Source organism: Columba livia, chromosome 4 (assembly GCF_036013475.1).
Source record: "Columba livia isolate bColLiv1 breed racing homer chromosome 4, bColLiv1.pat.W.v2, whole genome shotgun sequence".
Classification (NCBI taxonomy): domain Eukaryota; kingdom Metazoa; phylum Chordata; class Aves; order Columbiformes; family Columbidae; genus Columba; species Columba livia.
In genome coordinates, this window is record NC_088605.1 from 46928870 (window position 1) to 46950548 (window position 21679).

At 39.0% G+C, this 21679-nt stretch overlaps 1 long non-coding RNA gene across 10 annotated transcripts in view; it reads right to left on the reverse strand.

Annotated features, from left to right (window-relative positions):
* LOC135579446 (uncharacterized) overlaps positions 1-21679 on the reverse strand; it is a 226406-nt gene that overhangs the window by 33421 nt on the left and 171306 nt on the right. For 3 of the 10 annotated variants that reach the window (XR_010472541.1, XR_010472534.1, XR_010472537.1), the window contains exons 1-7: positions 18449-18586; positions 17446-17506; positions 9685-9761; positions 6827-6894; positions 6569-6620; positions 5810-5956; positions 4748-4820 (exon numbers count right to left, since the gene is read on the reverse strand). This is a non-coding gene — a long non-coding RNA (uncharacterized LOC135579446). The other 7 variants (XR_010472535.1, XR_010472539.1, XR_010472536.1 and 4 more) reach the window with 5 other exon arrangements.

The following is a 21679-nucleotide window of genomic DNA, read 5'->3' on the forward strand; positions in this document are numbered from 1 at the left end:
GGAATGTGGTTGACCTGGCAACAAGATGTTCATTTCCTAATTCCTCCACCATTTCTTCTAATAACATTAGTCTCAGCTAAGTAGAGAACAGTTCTGGCATTACACAATTTTGGACATGTCTAGTTACACCAAGTGCAAATAGCAATCCCCAAACCACTCCATGTTGTGAGATACACTTCGCTATCAAGACTGTGTTTCTATCAAACAGGAAAATAGACCATGATAATCAAAACCTTCTATCTAACTTCAATAATTCAGTAGTACCTTAGGATGGGTTTTCCCCAGTTTACTTACTAGAATCAGAAGGATTGAAAATTACGTCCTGCAAAGAAGCTCCTGGGCAGGCAGCGGTCTTGTGAGAGGAAGGAAAAAAAAGGACGCTTAGACCAGGGAAAGCAAGAGACTTGTCCAGGATGGATCGACGCCTGAGAAATCTTTGGTCAAAATAAATGTCCAAAGGGACTGATGCGATAGTGATCTGTGTAATGGGAGACCTTATCCCATGTCTCCCAGCATTGAAAAATAAGAGGAACACTGGGATCTGAAAGTCACGATTTGGGAGGCCTAACCCGAGGAAAACTTACAAGGCCTTGACTTTTCAGAGAGTCTGATCCGCATCATCTGAAATGTAAGCCCATATTTAACCAAGCTCCTGAAAAACACAACTAAGCAGGAAGGTGAGCTCCTGTTCCCATTCTGCTATGACAATTATTTTTCTCAGATTCTGTATCTATTACATTCCTCTAACCTTTTTGTATAGCTCTAATGATCCAATTTGAATTTGCCATATGATTCAATGGTCTCTGTGAGAAAGCATCAAGTTGCAGTTAGTTGTACCATAAGCAGTCTGTGCCACATCCCGAATTTAATTTCTACAAGTAAGAGGCACTGTAGATAAGCTCTGATCACTATCACAAGTGCCACCCGGCTCACCAGGCATTCAAACCTCTCCAGCATATCTCTGCAAGATTTTGTAGACAAAACCACAATACACAGTGTGACTCTTCTTAATAAATACAACTGCAATCCTCAAGGCTGTTTGTGCAAGCTACTGTTCTGGGTGCCTACACAGTAGCGCAGCACCAGCATCTAACTTTATACAAAGTAAGAGGATTCTGTCCTTTCTGGCACAAAGTACTTAATCAGAATAACCATTTTATTCTGTTTGATTACCCCCCCCCTGACGTTTTGCAGCTATAGCAGATTGTCAAGCATATTTTCAGTATACATAGCAAAGAAGTGTAAAATCCAACAACATATATTCCATTAAAATGAAATTTTGCATCACTAGGTTTTTGTAAAAGTAGAATATTAAAAGACAGCTAATTTGAAGGAAGTGTTTGCCAGTAAAAGCTGGAACACAGCCACAAAGCTACAGTATACAAGGATTTTAACGGCTATGAAATGTTTGGTACTCTGGTGAAATTAGTTAATAGACTAATTTTTCCTTTCTAGGGGGGTACACTCAAAACCCTGCAGGTGTGAGACCTAAGTGCAGGAGTAAGCTTACCCACACCTGAAGCCATTTGCCCACCACATAGGATGAGCAGCACCGCATTGTTTAGGAGCACTGAGGAACAGTGTGCCTGTAAGTCAGGATTTTAAGTAGTATCAGCAGCATACTGTGATGAATGTGCACCACATCAGTTCACACTCCTGCCTGCCTCTAGACTGCAGCGTCTGTTCTTCTCACGGATCATGATTGAATTTGATGGCTATATTCTCCAGAGCCTCCTCCCTCCAGCATTGCTTCACACCTGAACAAACTCAAGTGCAAAATGCTTCCGCTCCGATTTGGTAGCAGTTAGACTACTGCCTTTACAGGGTATAAACAACATGCAAGACAGAAAATGCTTAAGCTCTGTATGTAGTGACTCAGTAGGTCCATAGCAACTACATAAAAACATCTCTAATTTTTACTTTAGCAACATTACTTTTACCGTGGTATCTACCAGACTACCCACTGTCTCCCTTGCTAGGTAGAGCTTTCCAAATAAGGCATGATGCTGGCAATAAGTTGACATTTTATCAAAAAGAAATCAACTATAAGAATTAACCCAAGATGTTCACATTACACAGAAATTGTTAATTGATAAAAAAAATCTAAACTGGCAATTACAGGCCCAGTCCTAAACTGGTTTGATAAAGAACTGCAGTAAAATTATTTTCTTGTAGCACAAAAATACACCTTTAAGATTCTTGTCAGTCCAGAAGCAACTGATACAGAAAAAAATTTGCAGATACCCAGCCACCCTTTTCTGGGCAGAAGAAAGTTATGTTCTCTGTACACCATGGACCTAGGACATACCAACACACAATCTGGAAATATAGCTGGGCCTTATTCATATCAAACATTGCTAAAGTGACAAAAAGATGTTCGACCAACAAGCATAACCAGTCCTTTCCCAACATAACACTGGTGTTGGGACTGTCTCCTCAGCACCTTTATGGTCATTTTAGCAGCAGCCAATGTTAGCACACAGGTACAAAAATAACCTTTTATTCAGCTGATTCAGGCATGGAGGCAGGGTTTGTAAAAAAGCCTGGGGGGCTTCCTAGCAGCCAAAACAGTTGCCTGGCTATATTAGTTGCCAGTGGGAGTGTCTAAAGATGGGGGGGCAGGTAAATCTAGGACAGCACTTCTGGTATCCCCAACATTGCCTCGTGCATTCTGTCCTTCGAATCTCCATAGGTGCATTCATATGCTGTGCAAACAGTGCGGTCACTCTCCACAGCCCCACTTATCCTACACACTCTATCAAGCAGGTATTTACAGCCTTTGGGTTTCACTTTAGAATTCTCTGACATTCCTGTTTCAAGGCTAGACAGGGCTTACAGGTTGTCTAGACAAAAACTTCTGCTACTTCCCAGGGACAAAGTGTACACCAGATGTGAAACCCAGAAATGCACAGTGCTCAGAAGGTCCTCCCACCAGCTAGAGCACAGGTGCATTCACTGTGAATACATTTGCAATAATTCTGAGTGACCAGACATGGTCACTGTCACCTCTGAGCAAGCCTTTTCCTGGCTCAGCACACTAAGGAATGGTGGATTGCTGCTGCCACCCCAGAGATTCAGGATGCTGCTATGCTGCCACCCCAGAGATTCAGGATGCTGCTACCGCTGCTGACTGGAGGAGTAGGGACTGCTGCACTCAAACTTCTCTTTCCAGCAAGAGCCCTTTCCTCATTGCTCTCCTCATGCCTTCCCAGTCACCATCCAGTGCTCCTTGTCAGACTGAACAAGCGAAGGAGGGAGCGTGCCACCCCCTCAGCTGCATTTCTTCACGACACTGCTCCCTTTTTCCTCCAGGGAAAATGAAGCAGTCAATGGGATACAAGCATCCCATGGGCTCTCAGTTGAGCCACACTGGCCTTCTCACCTTATTAGGGAAGAAGATGATACAGCTGTTCCCCCCAACACCTGTTTTTATTCAGGTGTGGGGAAGAAAACTGGTAATCAGAAACATGGATCTCTGCTGGGTGAGAGAAGTCAGTTCAAACATGCTTCTACCCAATTCACCTTCTTCTGTATGTCCTCAGAAAAATCAAAAGACAATGATTTCTACCCGTTCAAGTTGGTTATTACAATACTCTTGAACCACTGCTGCAGTTTCTGACAACAGAAACTTCTCGCTTTTTCCCATGGCCACCCCAGACAATTCTCCACTGCTCTCTGGAATCCCTGCTCCTGACCAGCAGAATCTCCTGCTGAATGCAGACCACCAACTACAGAAAAGTGCCCAGGTCAGGAAGCAGTCCTTCCAAAATACTACTAGTTAGCAACAGACTGTTCAGAATTAGTTAACTTTCACAGCAGAAGATATTTTCACTTAGTCAATCACTAGCTGACTGCAGCTAACCACATAATCCTTTAGCATTATCTGTCCTTAAAAAAATAATTTCTTTAAACAAGGTAGCCATCACTATCTGTAAATTTACTATTTTAGCATGGCACTTCTTTCACAGTTTTTCTACTTCAAGATTTTTACAGAATTTCTTGAGGGCAGGGAGGGGCAGAGTACTGACCATGCACCTGTAAACCAGAGGTTCATAAATAGTCTCCATGCCTCCTACAATCTCCACATTCATGACGCAGAATTTGAACAGAGTTTGGGGTAAGAGTCTCTTTGTAACTTAGCCCTAAAGATGGCCTTTTTAATAGACATAAAATCTGCAGAAGTAATAGACGAATTAAAATGCTTAAAGGCTGGTTTGCATTTTACTGTGTTCCACAGGGACCAGGTGGTTTTACGTCCTCTACCTACACTTTTACTGAAGGTGGTCTAGAATTTTCATTTCACTCAATGCACAGCTTTTATCTGTGCTCTTCCCAAAACCACATCCATTATATGAGGAAGTTAGATTTTATTAACTTGATTTTGAGATGTTAAATAACTGTCTGGGAAAGGCAAGCCTCTATGAAGTTACACAGATTATTCTGTAGCATCAGTAACAGACTACTATGTAATCCCTCAGTATTGGCTCCTGTTCACATTTTATTTTCAAATAAACCATGTTTTATAGAGACATTGGGACCAGAGATTTAAAACAGCTTTGTGCAACATTTTTGTTAGGGAAGTTAACACCTTGGTGCTTGCTTTGTGCAGCTTTGGATTAGAAATCTCTCTAGAGGAGCAGTTTGGAAGGATAGTAATTGTTTAATTAGTACTCTTCTCAATTAGCATCTGGAGTTAAAGATCCACAAGTAGGTATAAATCCAAGACATTCTCAGAAGAATTATTTACCAGTAACTGAATACGCAGAAGGTCAGAAAATTGCTCATCCTCCCTCATTTCAGCTTCTTTGGAGATTTTCTTCCTTTAAATTAGCAAAAATAAATGCAAAATAAGCAGGACTGCACACTTGTCTTCTGCTTCCACACTCAAAGAGTAGAACCCAGAGGCAGCTATAAAATCACTTCTTTTTCCAGTTCCAAAACTCAACACGTACACACCTAGGAACATATGCAGGTAAGGTACACTCTGAAAACAAAAGTAATATCATTAACCACTAAAGGTCAATATGGTCCTACTTAGGCATGCATACAGCTGGTCTGGGTATCAAAACTGTTAAGGACCAACAGCTGCTCATAAACCTGGGAAAAACAAGATCCTGCATACAGATTTGGAAGTCCAAGCTTTGGTATCAATTCAGCTATGTGGTGCCTTTCAGCTTCCAAGTCAGGGGTGTCAAATTCACTTTCACTGGGAGCCACATCAGCCTCACGGTTGCCTTCAAAGGGCCAAATGTAATATTTGGGCTGTATAAACCATATATATGCCCTTTTCTAAGGAAACCACCCTCCCTAGCAGACTATGGTACATGTCTTATTTAGTCAGCCCACAACCGCTACTTGATGAAACAGCATAAAGACAACAACAGGAAGAAACCTGTAGGGAAACTTGGGTAGAAAAAAAGAAATCCTGCCTGCCACTCACCAATTATTAGCTGTTTTGAACCATTACTTCAAGGACTTTAAAGGACTCTATTAGCTTTATTCTTTGGAGTCTTTAGGCAAAACTAAGCCAAACTACTGCACTAAAAATTACAGGTCACTTATTCTTATTTGCTATTGCTTTACAACAAACTCCTTTTTTCCTAATAACTGCAGTATAAAGGTTTGCTTATGGAGGCCTGTTTCTGCCCATTGGAAAGGCAAGCTGTTCCATATAGGTTGCCATATTGTTGGGAGGAGCAATATAGCCCCAGCTCCCACTCCACCTCACCTCTGGCAAGGACAGCTATGCTGGCAACTGTTCCTGCCCTACTGAGCAAGGAAGGGGCTGGAGTACGTAGACAGCAGTCACCTGGAGAGAGAAGGAAGGATAGGTCACATCATTGCTTCTCCCTACAACAACAATGGCTTTTCTGTCCTGGCCTTCATCCTCAGAGCAGAGAGTCACAACTTTGCCTTCACTTCTGAGATGTCTTAAGCCAGCTCTGTGTATAAATACCTGAAAGCAAGACAGTTCAAGGTAAGCATACTAAAATAACTAATTTTTATATGCTATTAGTGCATACAAGTATACAAATAGACCAACAATTTCTAGTTGAAAATCACCTCTGGCAGAGCCAAACTCGTCATTATGCTGAGAGGAGCCATGGTGAGGACTCTTTCTCTTTAATTCACAACAAGTCTGAAGAACAAAGTCTTCCAAGGAAACACCACCTCCAATATTCTTAGCAAAATGAGTTTATGTCAGTTGTAAGTGATTTTATTTTCTGAAGAAGAGTTCTATTTGTATCATGCCAAAGACAACAGAAGGCCACAGGTATTCCTCAAGAAGGCTGGTTCTTTGTCTTCTGAAGTGAAATGAGTCCATAAGAAACTAGTAAAAAAACCAAGGAGAGTTGACTGAGTGGGGATACACACTGCAAGCTGTGTTTGTCCTATCAGGTGTCTTCCACCTGTGTAGATGTAAATTCTGTATACCAAATCCCAGACCACTTGCTGCCTAAGGAAATAACTCATGAGTGAGCACAGAAAGGGTGGGCAGGAGAGAAGGGGATGCCACTTGCACAGCTTTTACACTAATCCTTATTAGACCACTCTCAGGGCAGAATACCTGTTCTCTCTTGCTTTCTTAGTTGGAGTTAAGGTGCGATACTGGGAGTTAGCTGTGGATAAGAGGAAAATAATTATAAGAGAAAAATAATGTAAAATATTGGAGAACCAGCTGGTAAGGGAATCCAGTCTACTCTTGTATTCAGCAAACAGGAAGATTTTTTTCCCTCCCACTCACACAAATTCCCTTTCTCAAACAGCCCTCCATGGCAGCTCTCTAATTAGTAATGCTGGCACAGCTGTGGGAAGATGAGCCTACCTCTGAGTTCAGCTCTGCCCCATGGCAGAGGCATGCAGTATTACCAATGCACCAGTTTGCTGCAGACCCTGGAATAGAAATAGATTTAATCTGAGTATATATGTATGCTTTTGTTAAACTCATTTTCCATGTACCGAATATCTCTGCAACTAGCGTAGAGCAGGCAAAACCAAAGATGGTTTCATGGGAGAAAGAGCTTTTCATTATAGCTATTGTGTTTAGTAGAAACAAAACCATCTAGGAAAGCCCACTGTTGCAGGTGTACACAAAGAGCCTCACACCTAAATACCAAAAGTAATGAACGTGAGAGAGATTCAGTAAAACTGCTAACACAATATTGTAATGCAACTAGGAAACAGGAATGATTGCACATTGATTTCCACAGAATCAAAACATTAGTGTGCCAAAAATATACACAATATATTAACAATCACAATCAAGCAGGACTGGAGCCCCAAAGATCCTACACTCTAACACAAGCACATATTCACAAATTTATCATTAAACCAAATATTTAACCTGCATGTGAGAGAATTTCTACTTGCTGAGAGAAAAACCTAGTACCCCAGGCCACAATTCCTGTTCTTCCCCTCTATTTCCATTTATGCCCACCCACTTCAGCTACCAGCCTTCTTTTTTTTTTTTTTTTTAAATCCCATCCATCTTGTTTGTTCCTGCCCTCCCATACCCTTGGCCCTGTTCAATCTCAGCTCTACTTGCCCTCACCCTGCCTGATATCTCTTCTCCGACGCACCAGTCTCCACCTTCTCTGCTTCTACCCTTCCAAAGACCCTCGCTTTCTTTCTCTTCCACCCACACCCCCCAAATCCCATTCCAGCTCCTACCCCTCCCCTCTTTGCTCTCCCCAGTTCCCCAGGCCCCTTCTGGGGTTCCTGCACCCAACCTCCCCCCCCGCTTCACGCCATCATGCCAGCTTTCCTTCAGGCTGCAACGGCAAGAGCTCTGAGAAGACAAGGGGAAAATCGGTTCTGGCACCACATGCTGCTGCAGCAGGAAGAGATTAAACACAGAGAGCAACCAACTCAAACCCTAAAGCCCTCAGATAAAGCATATTCAGTTGAGTGGGCATCAAAAATACCCAAAGGGACAGAACATGCTGTGTGGACACAGAAGCTTCAGACCCCTAGAACAATATGCACAAATGTATTTAGGCTTACAGCTCCTACCTAATGTCTGCTTCCCTGCCCCCCAAACCTACAGCTCATCAGAAGACTGAACACCTTTGTGAATCCTGAACTCAGCCATTAGGTTCCGACAAGTCTGCTTGCTGTGTGAGCTAGCTTAGATTTTCAGAGGCTCACAAATTGACTAAAAATGGATACCTTAACATAGCTAAATGTGGACTTGGATGGATGCCCTGACAAATTTCAAGTCTCTGCTTGCAAACAGAATAGAGCTTCAAAAGCAAACCAGGTACACATTTATTTTGAGATAGGCAAAACACCTTTATTCCTCAAGCTCGTTCTCAGAAATGGACAAACTTACTTGAAACTCTCCCACAATGTGCCTGAAGCAGATGCTCAGCTTGAAGAAGTTCACCCCAAATGCTTAAAATTTGAAAAGTTGTATACAATTTGAAATGAGGTCTCTGTGACAGAAAGCACTATATATGCACTATCTTCATCCATAATTAGCACATACAAACTCAGCCTTTTAATAGCTTTTCCCACATTTGTGCCACTAAAGGTACTGTAAACATCACCCTCAAATATTTAGCCTTCATTTTATGTCAGCACTATTTCGTTGTGCTGAGGGAGCACAAGCCAGCCTATGAGGTCTTTAAACAGATTCAATGACCACCTTGGCAAGAAGGCACAGACTATGATACATATAAAAGATTCTCTGTATTTCTCCTTCCCTGTTTCTTCAAAATATTTGAAAAGGGTTATTTAGAAGAGTGTTTCACCAAGATGAAGCTGATAAAGATGCCTGTATGTGGGCAAATGTTGCAAGCCACTTGAAACAGAAAGGAATTAAACAAGGGTATGTTTCCTTCTTGTTCAATGTTCCCATGACCATTCATTTTGAGGATTCTTGGCTCCCCACTGATGTCAATATAGTGCTCAAAACAGTACACAATTGGCTTCTGCATTTCAAAACTGAACCTGAATATTTTTTGCCTGTTTCCTCTTCTGATGGACAAACTTCAGAGAAAATATATAAAAACAATTTAAGAAGTTATCTGTGTAGGTCACATACTGACCTTTACCACCCAGGACTCCACAGAGCAAGAATTCCACATCAAGAATTACTGGAGTTGTGAGGTTTCTCACCAACATTTGACAAGGCTTCTTTGATCAAAAAGGCATGTTACACTAACCTCTATTTCCACTAATGTTTATTTTCACATAGAAAAAAAAAGTATTAAATCTATCTTAGATTTCTTTGCTAAAAAAATTTGAGAGGCCTGCTGTTGCTTCCAACCAGTCCCCCAGGATCTTCATACTATTATTAATAATAATAATATGAAGATTTCCCCTGAGTATCAGTCAAAACTGCTGTGCAAGGCAAAGCCCAATTGCCACACAACTTTTTGCTGATAGGCTCTGCTAGACATTCTCAGGAACAACATCAGAATATTTTTAAAGTTGTTATGACATGGCCTATATTATTCCCCTTCAACAATGCCAGCATAACTCTCAAAATCACGATTCAACCTCTGAAACAAATTGATGGCTTTATGAGAACAGAAAAGATATTTGAAAATGGGTCCTGTAGATCAATACATCCATTAGAATGGGTCACATGAACCTATTCATAACTCTCTGTTGTGAGGGATGTCACAAGCTTACGTATCCTAAGACCAAACGAAAATTACCAAAGAGTCACCTCATTACCTTCATGAAGTAGTCTCTATTTGAACAATATAGGATATTTCAGCAGCCTCTACAGTTCTGTGAAGGTTATGAAGATTCTGTAAAAGTAGTGCAAATAAAAAAAAATAAATGAATAAAACATTTCCAGTAACATGGAATTCTCTTTACTCAAACTTTCCTTAGTCAAACTTTTAAAAAATAGGTTATAAAGTCTGCTAATTATAGAGTACTGAACCTCATTCAGTCAATCACAGCACTGGATCCACTTAGAATAAACACTACCACTACTGATAAATGTACAATATGGTTCTTAATACCATTTAGCTCCTTATATAAGCAAGGGCATAATTAAGGTGCTTGATGCTGATCTATGCAGAATACTCATGTTTAAAGGAGCCACTGTCAATATTTCACATTGCTGGATGAAGCGTAACGAACACTAATGAAGAGCTTTGTCATGGTCTTCTAAAGAAGTCGTCTAATAGCCTGGGAATCCTGACACTGAACACATTAGTTCATTCAAATCTCATTTCCCAGTCCTTCACCTGCAACTACCCATCTCTGATTCTAGTCAGAAAAGTTAATCTATTTTTTCCTCTATCAAATACATCGCTCCATTCCTAGGAGACTGTTGCATGAATCCAGACTCTCCATATACTCCTGAGTACCCATCCAGAAGAGGCAAAGCAAAGCAGGCAACATACAGTCCTTTTACAATGCTGCAAGGAAACAGGACATTAAAATTACATATTCTCATTTGTTCAACACAACAATTTTATATCCAAGTGTTTTCACATTCTGTAATATATGTGCCTCTGTGATGCATGTAACACTCTTCTCTTTAGGAAGTTCCAGGAAACACACTTGTTTCACACAGTTAGTGTGTGAATGTGCAAAAAAAAAAAAAGCAAGTAAAGTGGATCCCAAAAGAGCATCTTATTTATTTTTGCATCTGTGTTTTTGAGATTATTCAAAATGCATCCCAGCTACAAGAGATCTCACAGCACAGCTATTACACTTGTGCAGGGATGCCATTTGAATTAGGTAATAAAACGTATTAGAGTAGTAAGATTTTAATTCTCAATATTTGGTATTGCACAAAGACTTCAAAATAGCTTTTTATGATATTTGAATGAGATGAACAGAATAACCCCAATAAACATACAAAAGGGGTTTTTCTTAGTAGCTCTGTCCTACTTTTAAAGCTTTTACTCTAATAGCGATGCTATTCTCTACCTCCCCTGTAGCAGATTGCACAGTTTTCTCCCGACGTTGTAGCATGGCTAATAAGTTCTGGGTTGGAGCAGTTTAGACCGCAGGCTACTAGTATGTTGAAATCAATTATGCAAAGCCCATTCATTTTGATACAATGTACTAAACTGCGGCTGTCACCGCAGTAGAATGGCTGCCCAGATTGGTTTCTTGGATTTCTCCCCCTTTCTTCTTTTTTATCATTACAATGTCTTCATCCATTGCCAAAGTTGGCATCCTTTGTTGAATACACTGCCTCCTACCTAGGATGCAATGCGCACTTCGAGATTAATCAAAACCAACTTGAAATTCCAGTAGCAATGAAAGCTGAAAACGTGATTTCTACGTATTGCATGAATTTTACACACAATGGGATTAAAAACCTAATTCATTCAGTGTATCAAATCACTAATTTGGTTACAAACGACTATTCCAAGGTTAAAGAAAGAAAATTCTCTAAAAGCGTAAGAGCTGCAAAAATTAAGAAGCCCTTAACGAGTATTTGTTTTTAAATGGATAAACAATATGTATGCTAACAAGACACTGTGATATAATTATTTGCTTATAAATTTAGGATGTAGGTGGATACCTTACAGTTCTTACAAGTGGAAGTGGCATTAGCTATCTCAGATTTCAAATTTACTTTATTTTTATAACTTGCATCCATTTCAATGGCAATCATAGTTCTTATATGACATTATTTGTCATAATAGAATGAGGAACAATAGTATTAATAAATGTAAAAATATTATTAAAATACACTCAAGAGACATTTTGACTATATGTGACATTTCTTAAGACACCTGAACCAATCCATTAATTCAAAGGCACTGAAATGGATGGACTTCTCAAGGAGCTTTTCAACTTGCAACAGTGGTAGAAAAGCTTTTTTTTTTTAAAGTGAACATTTAAAGTGAACATTTCTGTGTCAGTTTAGTATGCCAAGTCAGCTCAACAAAGGGTCAGACAAGAACCAGAAAGGAGGAGGGACCTGAACTACCCCTTTTGGCAGAAGCAACCCATTTCATTGGCACAGCCAAGTCATGCAACCTCACATCCTACCTTACTAAAGGATGTGAAAAACAACATAAAAATGTACTAATGCCACTGAAAATCATGAACTTAGCATATATGATTTGACATAACATCTTACTCAGAAACTAACAGCCCTTAAAATTGTATTTGAGCCCATAAATGAAGCAAAAAGTTAGTAGCAAAAGAATCACAAATGGCTCACGTTGCCAGGGAGATAAATTCAGAAAGAAACAGGAAACAATGCTTCAGTCTATAAATGTGAGGTACTAATGTGGAAGGAGGGGCATAACTTTCAACTTGCAGATCCCAAGCTTATACAAAAGACCCCAAACAAAGGACACACAAGAACCCCTCAGGAGGGCTGCCAAAACTGGAGTTACCAGTACTTCACTACGAAACTGAGAGTGTATTTCCAGGTACGTTATTTCTGACAGTGAAGGCAATTTAAAAATCTTCATCTGCCTTCCTTCACCTCTCTGTGCACAGCCCATTCCTTCCTGCAAGGTACCAACGTAACTGTTGGAGGTGTAAGCGTAAGGCATATCACAGAAGTGCCTCAGACTAAAAAAAAAAGACGAAAAAAACCTTCTTACTAAACTCAGTAACTCTAACATAAATACTCTCCAATAGTAAGAACGATACAGCACTTGAATACAGAATAGGGAAATGCTTGGACTAAGTCATGCCTCACATAACGAAAGGCTGTAAAGTTACAGAACATATTCTCCCTAAATATACAGGCTGGGGTCTCTGAGACTACATTTCTACATGTCTCCTGGGCAGATGAGCGTGCAGCCTAATTATTCTGAGCCTAACTTACCCTTTGACAAGAGTATTTGTGAACTAACAAACAGAAAACAAGCAAACTATCTGTAAAAGAAGCACCTGGTGACCAGTCACACCTCCTTTAGCTCAGATGCTATCAGTTACACACCATCCCCAAACTTCTGCAAAGTTTGGGAAATGAAGAAGATGCAACAGGCCACCAGAGACGTGTGTCCACTGTAAACATCGTGGGAATGTAAACACAGTGCAGTGTAAATGCTGCGGGTGCTGGCAGAACACTTGTTTTCTGCTCTGCTGCTGTGGGACTCGCTTACCAGCGCTGGCAAAACTTGTTCTTTCCCCGTCTCACAGCCACCCCCAGCCCCTTTCAATTCAATCTCAAACTGCAATGATCGTTAAAAACAATGAGGATGTCTGGCGCAAGTAAACGTGCCTTGACTACCAACGATTCATTAAGTACCTGGCACTGGATCCATAATATGGGATTCTGACATGGAAAGAAAAGCTTTAGAGCTCATTGAAAAGTACAAGCTTTACATTAAGAAGAGTTAAAAAGTGCATCTTTGCCTAACAAATAAGAGAAGGCTAAGTCCTTTGTGACAATGTTGATAGTTTCATCCTCTGTATAAGCTAATTTTTCCTATTTAGATACCACCTTTTCCAAATCACAGATAAATTAAGTCAACTTTAGCTAATGTGGTAATGATTTGTAGTGAGTGGCAGAAATTCCCCTGTAATTATGCATGAATTGATGTGTGATTTCCTAATGAGCTTAAGTGAAGAAATCATCATTTTGTGATAAATGCCTTATTTCTTAAAATGCTCGTAACACATTTCTAATAAATTTAATCAAGCGATTCGCACTCATGTAACATCTACAATTATTAAGTGTGCAGTCTTTTACACTGCCTCATAGCTTTGGCTGATTGCTGTGTGCTAACGTTTAGCATTTCATAAACACGGTTCTAACAACCATTATGTTATTTTTGCTCAGAACCATAAATTATTTCAGTTTGAAGTTAATTTACATGCTGTACAAGTTTTGTGCCTCAAAGGCAAAATTCTTTTGCCATTTACATATGGATGTACACGTTAGGAAATGAAATCAAGTGTTTCTGCCTTTCAGGACACATCTCGTCCTTCAGCATGTTGTCTGAGGGACAGCAAAGTCTCACCGTAGAAAGCGTATTATTGGATTCCCAGTGTAAAATCACTCCCAGAGTACAACTGCTGCATCTCTGAAACACCCTTGATCAGTCACCCCCAGTTCTTCTGGCTCCCCTGGTTGAAAACCAGTACAATATTCAACTTGGTAGCCAAGCTGAATTTCTGTGGGAGCTGTGGAGGAAGAAAGCTTTCTAAAAATGACTCGAAGGCACCTTATCCTATGGTCTATTTACTAAGAATTTTAGCTCAGATCTTTCCTTCTATAGCAAGCTGCTATCAGGAATGGATGACCTAGGGGAGTCACAAATCTAGACACTTGCTCCATTCTTAAAGACTTGAAATCAGATACTTCCTGCACTCCCACACATTCAGGTGCTGGAATTTAGCTATACCAAGTGTACCATATGGGTTAGTAACTTCCTAAAAGGAGGTCTGCCTGATGAATGGGAGCCTCCAGCTCTGCTGTGCCTCCTCACACTCTCTTCACCAATCCCTTCTTAGAGCTTCAGAAGAAAAAGGTAAAAGAGGAAACCTGTCTTGGCATTCCACATATGTAAGAAACTGTGATTTGATTTCTCAATGCAAATATAAACCTTGTATAAAAAGAATCTCTTATCTCTAGTGACCAATGACAGAACTCAAGGGAATGTCAGGAAGATGTGCCAGGGGAGGTTCAGGTTGGACATTAGCAAAAGCTTCTCCACCCAGAGGGTGATGGAGCACTGGAACAGACTCCCCAGGGAGGTGTCATGGACCCAGGCCTGACAGTGTTCAAGAAGAGACTGGACAATGCCCTCAGACAGATGGTGTGAACTGTGGGGTTGTCATGTGCAGGGACAGGAGTTGGACTCAATGATCCCTGTGGGTCTCTTCGAACTCAGGACATTCCATGATTCTGTTCTAATATTAAACTCAAGATGGTGAAGCTGGCCAGTTTTAAATACTGAATCAGTGTTAAATGGTACCAGTAGTAAATCTCAAATGCCACAATTCCTTACACAGTCATGTCCCTAGAGCTAGAAACCTCATCATTCAAAGAACTACACATTAGCACCCTGACAGACAAGAAGAGATCTTCCATGAATCAAACACATACAAGTGTCTATTTTGATCCTAGGGTAGACTGCAGCCATTTAAATTCAAGTTAACATGAAGAATATAGTCTAAAACTAAACTGATTCAGCTATCTCAAAAAGAAAAAGAAAGAGGCTTGGAATAACCACTTGAGCACCTGTGTTCCCTGGAACACATCATTACTACATAATTATCACTGAGTACATTGATTTTGGTTTGAACCTAGTAACTTATCAGTGAACCCAGGTTTCAATGATCTACATTCAAAAAGGATTTTATTACATGCTCAATTCCCTTAGAATACCTAGAAGAATTGTAGCACAAGTATTTCTTAGCAAATCTCTCTCTTAAGAGCCTCTATATTATAGCTGTTAATAAATCCATCTAGATTGTAATCTTCCTTCCTACCTCCCCACTTGTTTCCATGTGTGGTCAAAAAGGCGAATGACAGTGACAAACTTAAATCGTCTTCCCTGAGCAGGTATTCATTCCTCCCTGATCCTCACAGGCATTCTTCCAGTTCTTTCCCCCACTGTGGTATAAAGTGGAATCACAAGAGAAGCCTGTCCTGCCAATCCTCTCTTGCCAAATTCTATCTTCTCACAGCCAGAATACATTTCACAGCCTAATTCAGACCATTTAATCATCCTCCTTCAAATATCCAAACCCTTCCTCATCTAAGTTACTCTCCCTGACTATACATTTGTTCAAGCTTTTATGTTACAATTGATAACAATGCCAAAGATTAAAAAAGAGATACGGTGATCATGCAGGCTGGGATTTTTGCAGGAGGAGATCTCGAACTTCCTTTGGATTCCAACAGGAGTTGGGTTTCTATTCGTTTTGAATGCCTCTGAATAGCCCAGATCTCATATATCAAAGATTTAGTGTAGGAAAGACAGAGGTAAAAAAGGTTTTGAAAAAATGGAGGAGTGCTAGTTCTCTTCAGAAGAAGGGTAAGTAATTGCCAGTTGACTTAAAGGCTCACGCTTCAGGAAAACCAAACATCCCATGACTTGCTTCACTTTAAGGTTCAGTGCATAGTCTCCTTGATTCCACTGCTTGCTTTCAACAAAAATGCTAGTTTTTTGGTATAAAAGTTAACAAAGCTTCAACTTATTGAACCTCAAATGTCAAAATTTGCATTATTTACCTGGAGGTATGTGTACTAGTCCAACTGGCTCACATTTAAATGTTACTATGAAAAAAGCCATCAAAAAAGCAACCAATACATGCACTGTTTTATTAAAAGCTGTTCAAAATCTCACTTTTCTGTTGTAAAATTCTGCTGAATAAAGTTGTATACATTTTTCCTTCCTCTGAAATATTTCTTTTGATTTACAAAAATAAATACTGCATTTGTGAGTATGTGAAGGACAGGACATTGCAACTTATTTTTTTAAAGTAAGTACATTAAACATTCAAATAAACACTCAAATAAAAACCATACACTATCTTTCCACCTTTTGTTACACGTGCTAAGCCAGAGGCTCTCTCTTAAAAACGTTGTGTTTCACTTCTCTCTTCAAAAAGGTCCTGTATTTAAAACTGTTTAAATAGTATTTTTCTTCATTAGGTTTTTTATTTTCTATGAGGTAGTATTTCTCCAATCTTGTATCCTGTATATGGGATCATCTACAACACTAGTGACCATTCCGTATTTCAGCATAAAAAACATTTTAAAGGGCCAAATACTATAAAATCATCAAGAGATTGTAATATTAGCACTGCATTTTCTCAGTCTAAACTCACATCCTGTAGTAAAAAGGAAATACTGCATTCATATGGTCTGGATCTCGGGTTAATTCATCAATAATATTTTATAATTTTTATCTGGCCATCTACATTTTATGAATGTTATTTGCACTTTCCACTGAGCTGTAAAAATAATGAACAATATAAATTCTATTTTTTATGTTCCCCTGAAACACTGAATAGTCAAACTTAAGCCATAACATGACTAAAATGCACAAAGAAAAATGCACAATCAGACCATTTTAAGAGAAAGACTGTTGAGCTACACACTTTTTAATTAACAGAGATTAGTTTTGTAAAATGAGAACAAAATATGTTGTTCCTCCCTTCTGCAAATATACTGGATTCTAAACTGATATGTGTACGCAATCTGTCAGGCAGTACGAGACAGTTGTTTATATTGTTTATTGTTTGCCTAATAACAGGCTAACTAATTTTGGAGTAGTGCTATTTATGATGGCCAGCAGAGAGTAACAATAATACACATTTCACTCCAGTAAAAATCTTTGCAAATTTTGCCAAAGTAAGGAGACCAAATGTAAGAGTGCTACAGCCATCAAGTGTTTTCTGATTGACTGGCACGCACCATACCCACAGTGAACACCTGTATGAGCAGGCATAAGACAGAAACATCACAGCATACAGCTACTCTTTACACCTCCAGCTAAAGAAAGTGTTTCAGTATGTAACTAAACCAAATAAACTCTCAAATACCTTTCAAAACAGGGACCTCTGTCATCAGCTGTATTGTCTGTAACGACACATTCAAGTTCAACTGTAAAAGAGTACAAATAGATTAAGAGTAAAATACTACAGCAATAGGCATGACATCAAAACATAAATGTTTTCATATGTTAGCAGTACCCATGGCAGTGAATATTTTAATTGTTACTGATAAATTGCACTTTATGTTGAACTATATTGGTGCCAACAGAAAGAGTGGGACAGACAGAAAACAGGTACGCTATGCCCAAAACTGTTTCCAAGAGTAAGCTAAGATTCTTTGAATGAGTTAGTGGAGACTTCGTTTGAGTTGTGTTCTTGAAAAGCAATATTAAATGAATATTAAATAGTACACTTTACCCCCCAAATTACAATCACACTCCAGCATTTGCCAATATATGATAGGTACTTATTGCAACACATTGAAGATTAATGAGCACACTGAAATGTACCCACATCCCCTGTTTCAGTGCCACTTGGAGTCAAAATTATGGCATTAACTCACAGGCTCTGCATCCCAGGAACCAGTAAGCAGTGCCAAAGAATCCTTGTTAAGTTATAATTACAAGATTTCTGTTTTGCCAGCCACTTCAGGGGCAGATGTGTGTGATCTCAAGATGCCAGCTCTTTAGTATTAGATGGAAACAGGCTGAAATCATTAATTAAAACCAGTTAAATAATGAAAATTTTTGAATATTTTCTACAAACTGCTCTCATTTTCCAGTCTACCATAGCTACAGTCTGCCCTACACAAGCCTATGTGGTTTTTGTTATTAAAGTTGTATAGAAAAATGGTAAATAAACTTTGGCATATGAAAACCAAAACAAACAAAACAAACCAGAGATATATCAGAGTAGGTGCAGTCCAGCATCAGACGAAGTGTAGTTTAGCTAGTTTTTAAAACTTAGTTCTGTTTTTGCCACACTGCTTTCTCTATAAAATTCTATGAAACTTTAAATACATTCAGAATTACAAAAGGAATAACTTCCTTACCGCATGAAGTAACAGAAAGAAGGCTGACTGCAGTAACTTCGATTTTCTTACATGCAATAAAACTCTTGAGACATTCCTATTAATAATCACTGACAAATACAAATTAAAAAAAATAAAAAAATAAAGACCTGAGTAAAGTTTTAGGAAGAAAGTTGTGGTATTCGTCTGGGTATGACACAGGTTGCTGCAGACATAAAGCCACTGAAAGTCCTTGCTTCAGGGTTCTGAAATATCAAATATTCATGATGTATAATTTTGCATAATTTGTTTAGCTACTGAAGCACAATTTAGTTCCTTGGTGCACAGATACAAAGAAAAGAATGACGGAAAGAACAAAATATTTTATGAAAACTAAAGGGGTTTGACTATTCTGTTATGTATGGTGTATGACATCCACATGTACACAAACTAGTCTTTAGGTATTAAACAGATATGTATAGATATCAATAGCAAAGCTTCTTTAATGTGTTTGGTGTTAGGTTCTTGTGCTTTTGTTCATTTGCTGAAGGTATTAACTTCCCCCCACCTACATGCTGTACTTTTAGAAATACATCTGAGTTGGGCATAGTCAAGCTCCAGATGCAGAAAGCGTCTTCTGCTGTATTCACCAGCTCTAGGCTAGTCTGTACTTGCCCAAACACTCTGTATACAAATTAAAAGCACGACTATAAAGAATCCAAGAAATGTTGTGGCTAGGATACTCAAAGCTATTGGTATTGCAGCCTGATCTCCCATCGAGCTAAACCCAATCTGAAATGAACTCAGCAAGTTCAGAACACAAAGCCACACACTCTACTCAAGTTTTGCAAAATCAAACCCAAATCCAGAGTTGCCCACAACAAAGCCACATCCTTTTTCTGAAATCTGCTCTGTGCCAAAGTCCCAGTGAGTAAATAAGAACAAGTGCTTATTTCTTTTTAACCACTCTTGTTTGTTTTCACACTTTTACTCAGCTGCATATTAAAAATGATTGCAAGATAGCATTGAGAGAAAGGGCCAAGACTTCAAGAGCTCACACTCAAAAATACAACACACAAGAGACAAGGAAGGAGAAGAGGGGCAACAAGACAATGAGAGTCCATGATAATTCTTCTTTGACTGAATTTGTGTGTTATACTTACAGTCTGTCATCTGATTTTTTTTTTTTTTTATCATATGAAATTTTAATCGACTAGATTATTAGAAAGAGTAACTTTTTTCATACACAGAGGCAAAAAGATTTCTAACAAGACTGCTGTGAATCTGTCCTGGTTTTGGTTAGGATAATTTTCTACCTAGTAGCAGGTATAGTGTTGTGTTATGGAATTAGAATGAGAATAATGTTGATAATACAGTGATGTTTTAGTTGTTGCTGAGCAGTCATGGACTTTTCAGTTTCTCACGCCATGCCAGGTGCACAAGAAGCTGGGAGGGGGCACAGCCAGGACAGCTGACCCAAACTGGCCAAAGAAATATTCCACACCATATGATGTCATGTTCAGGATATATTTTGGGGGAAGCTGGACGGGGGGACTGCTGCTCAGGAATGGGCTGAGTGCCAGTCACTGAGTGGTGAGCAATTGCATTGTACATCAGTCTTTTTAGATATTCTTTTATTATTATTATTACTATTATTATTGTTTCCCTTTCTGTCCTATTAAACTGTCTTTATCTTAAACCACGAGGTTTACTTTTTTTTTCCCCGATTCTCTGCCCCATCCCACAGCGGGTGGTGGGGAGTGAGCAAGCAGCTGTGTGTGGTGTTTAGCTGCCTGCTGGTTAAATTGCAACAGAATCAAATTTTGTAAATTGTTCTTCCAACTCATACATGTGTGATCCCTTGGAAAAAAACAAATAAACATACATAGGTATCAGAAGAAATTTTAAGATAAATATTTTGGGAGATTGTTTTTTCCACGTTTATTATTACAATATTTTTACAACCATCTATAAACCTTTATAGTATATTTTCAATAAGGGAAACATCTCATTTCTTTCTTCTCTTACTCCAAAAACATTCCACGGGGAATCTGGCCCAAGCAAGAGCTTTTGGATTATGACGCCACCAAATACAATGTTAAAAAAAAAACCAAAAACAAACATTAACATGCATTACATCTTAGGGAAGAAGTCTCAAAAGTTAATAAGGGAGTTAAACCCTTAATTCCCCTCAAAACTAGACCAAACTGACTAATGAAGTACATTTAGAACTTCTCAGATATCCCATCTTATTAATAGTTATTTTGAAACTCATGTGGAGAAATATAGAAAAATAGGCAGACAGATGTATTGCTCTGTTCTTTTGCTTTAGCCACTGAAGCCATGGAGAGCTGCTCATTTCCTGTCATACTATGACAGAGCCCAAAACTGGGCGGGAAAAAAAAGGACGAAAATAATTGTGAAACAGGCTACACACACCTGATTTTAAAATATATTTTCTTAAATTCTGACTAATTTTTATATGGGAAATGACTTCTGTATATTTATTTCCAATCTAAGTTTCCTCAAAAAATGCTAATTTTAGTCCATTATGTCAGCTTCGACATAAGTAGTATGTCATAATCTGGAAGGCCTGATAAGGAGAAAAAGATTGCCAATAACTGAAGGATGTTATGACCTTACTCATATGTATAAAACTGTGAAACAGGAAACCATCTATTCAACACATCCCCGCATGTGTTTCTGACCTGCTATTGCCAGAGGGGACATAATCTTCTTGTGCAAAATTACTCTCCTATCATTTTTTAATTCACACAACAATCAACAAGCATGTCAAACAGAGAGGGAGGAAAGACAGGAAAACAGTAAACACACAACAGAAATTCCTGCAAACTTTCTTCAGAGTCCCTAACCAGCAGACCAAGCTTGACCATTTCCGACTTAACTGCCTGTCAGTTCTGCCTTTGTATCTCAAGAAGATCTGGGAGCAAGAATTGCCTGGGCTTGGTCAACCAACAGCAGCATCTGTATAGTTTGCATTTACCATCTGTATGTGAAAGAACGAACTGATAGCATATAACATAACAGTTATTTAAAGCCCTTTGGAAAATCAAGTCACTAATGCTGAGCATTTCTATACCTCAGGCTATATGAAGACAAGTTAAGTGCTGATTCTGAACTCTACCATTTTATTTTATTTCACTACGATAAGCAGGCTGGGAGTTACCCAAGACAACGAATGTAGCCATAACCCTTCTTCATGGTAAACATATAATTTCCCCAGTGATCCAGTAAGCAATAACAAAAAGTTAT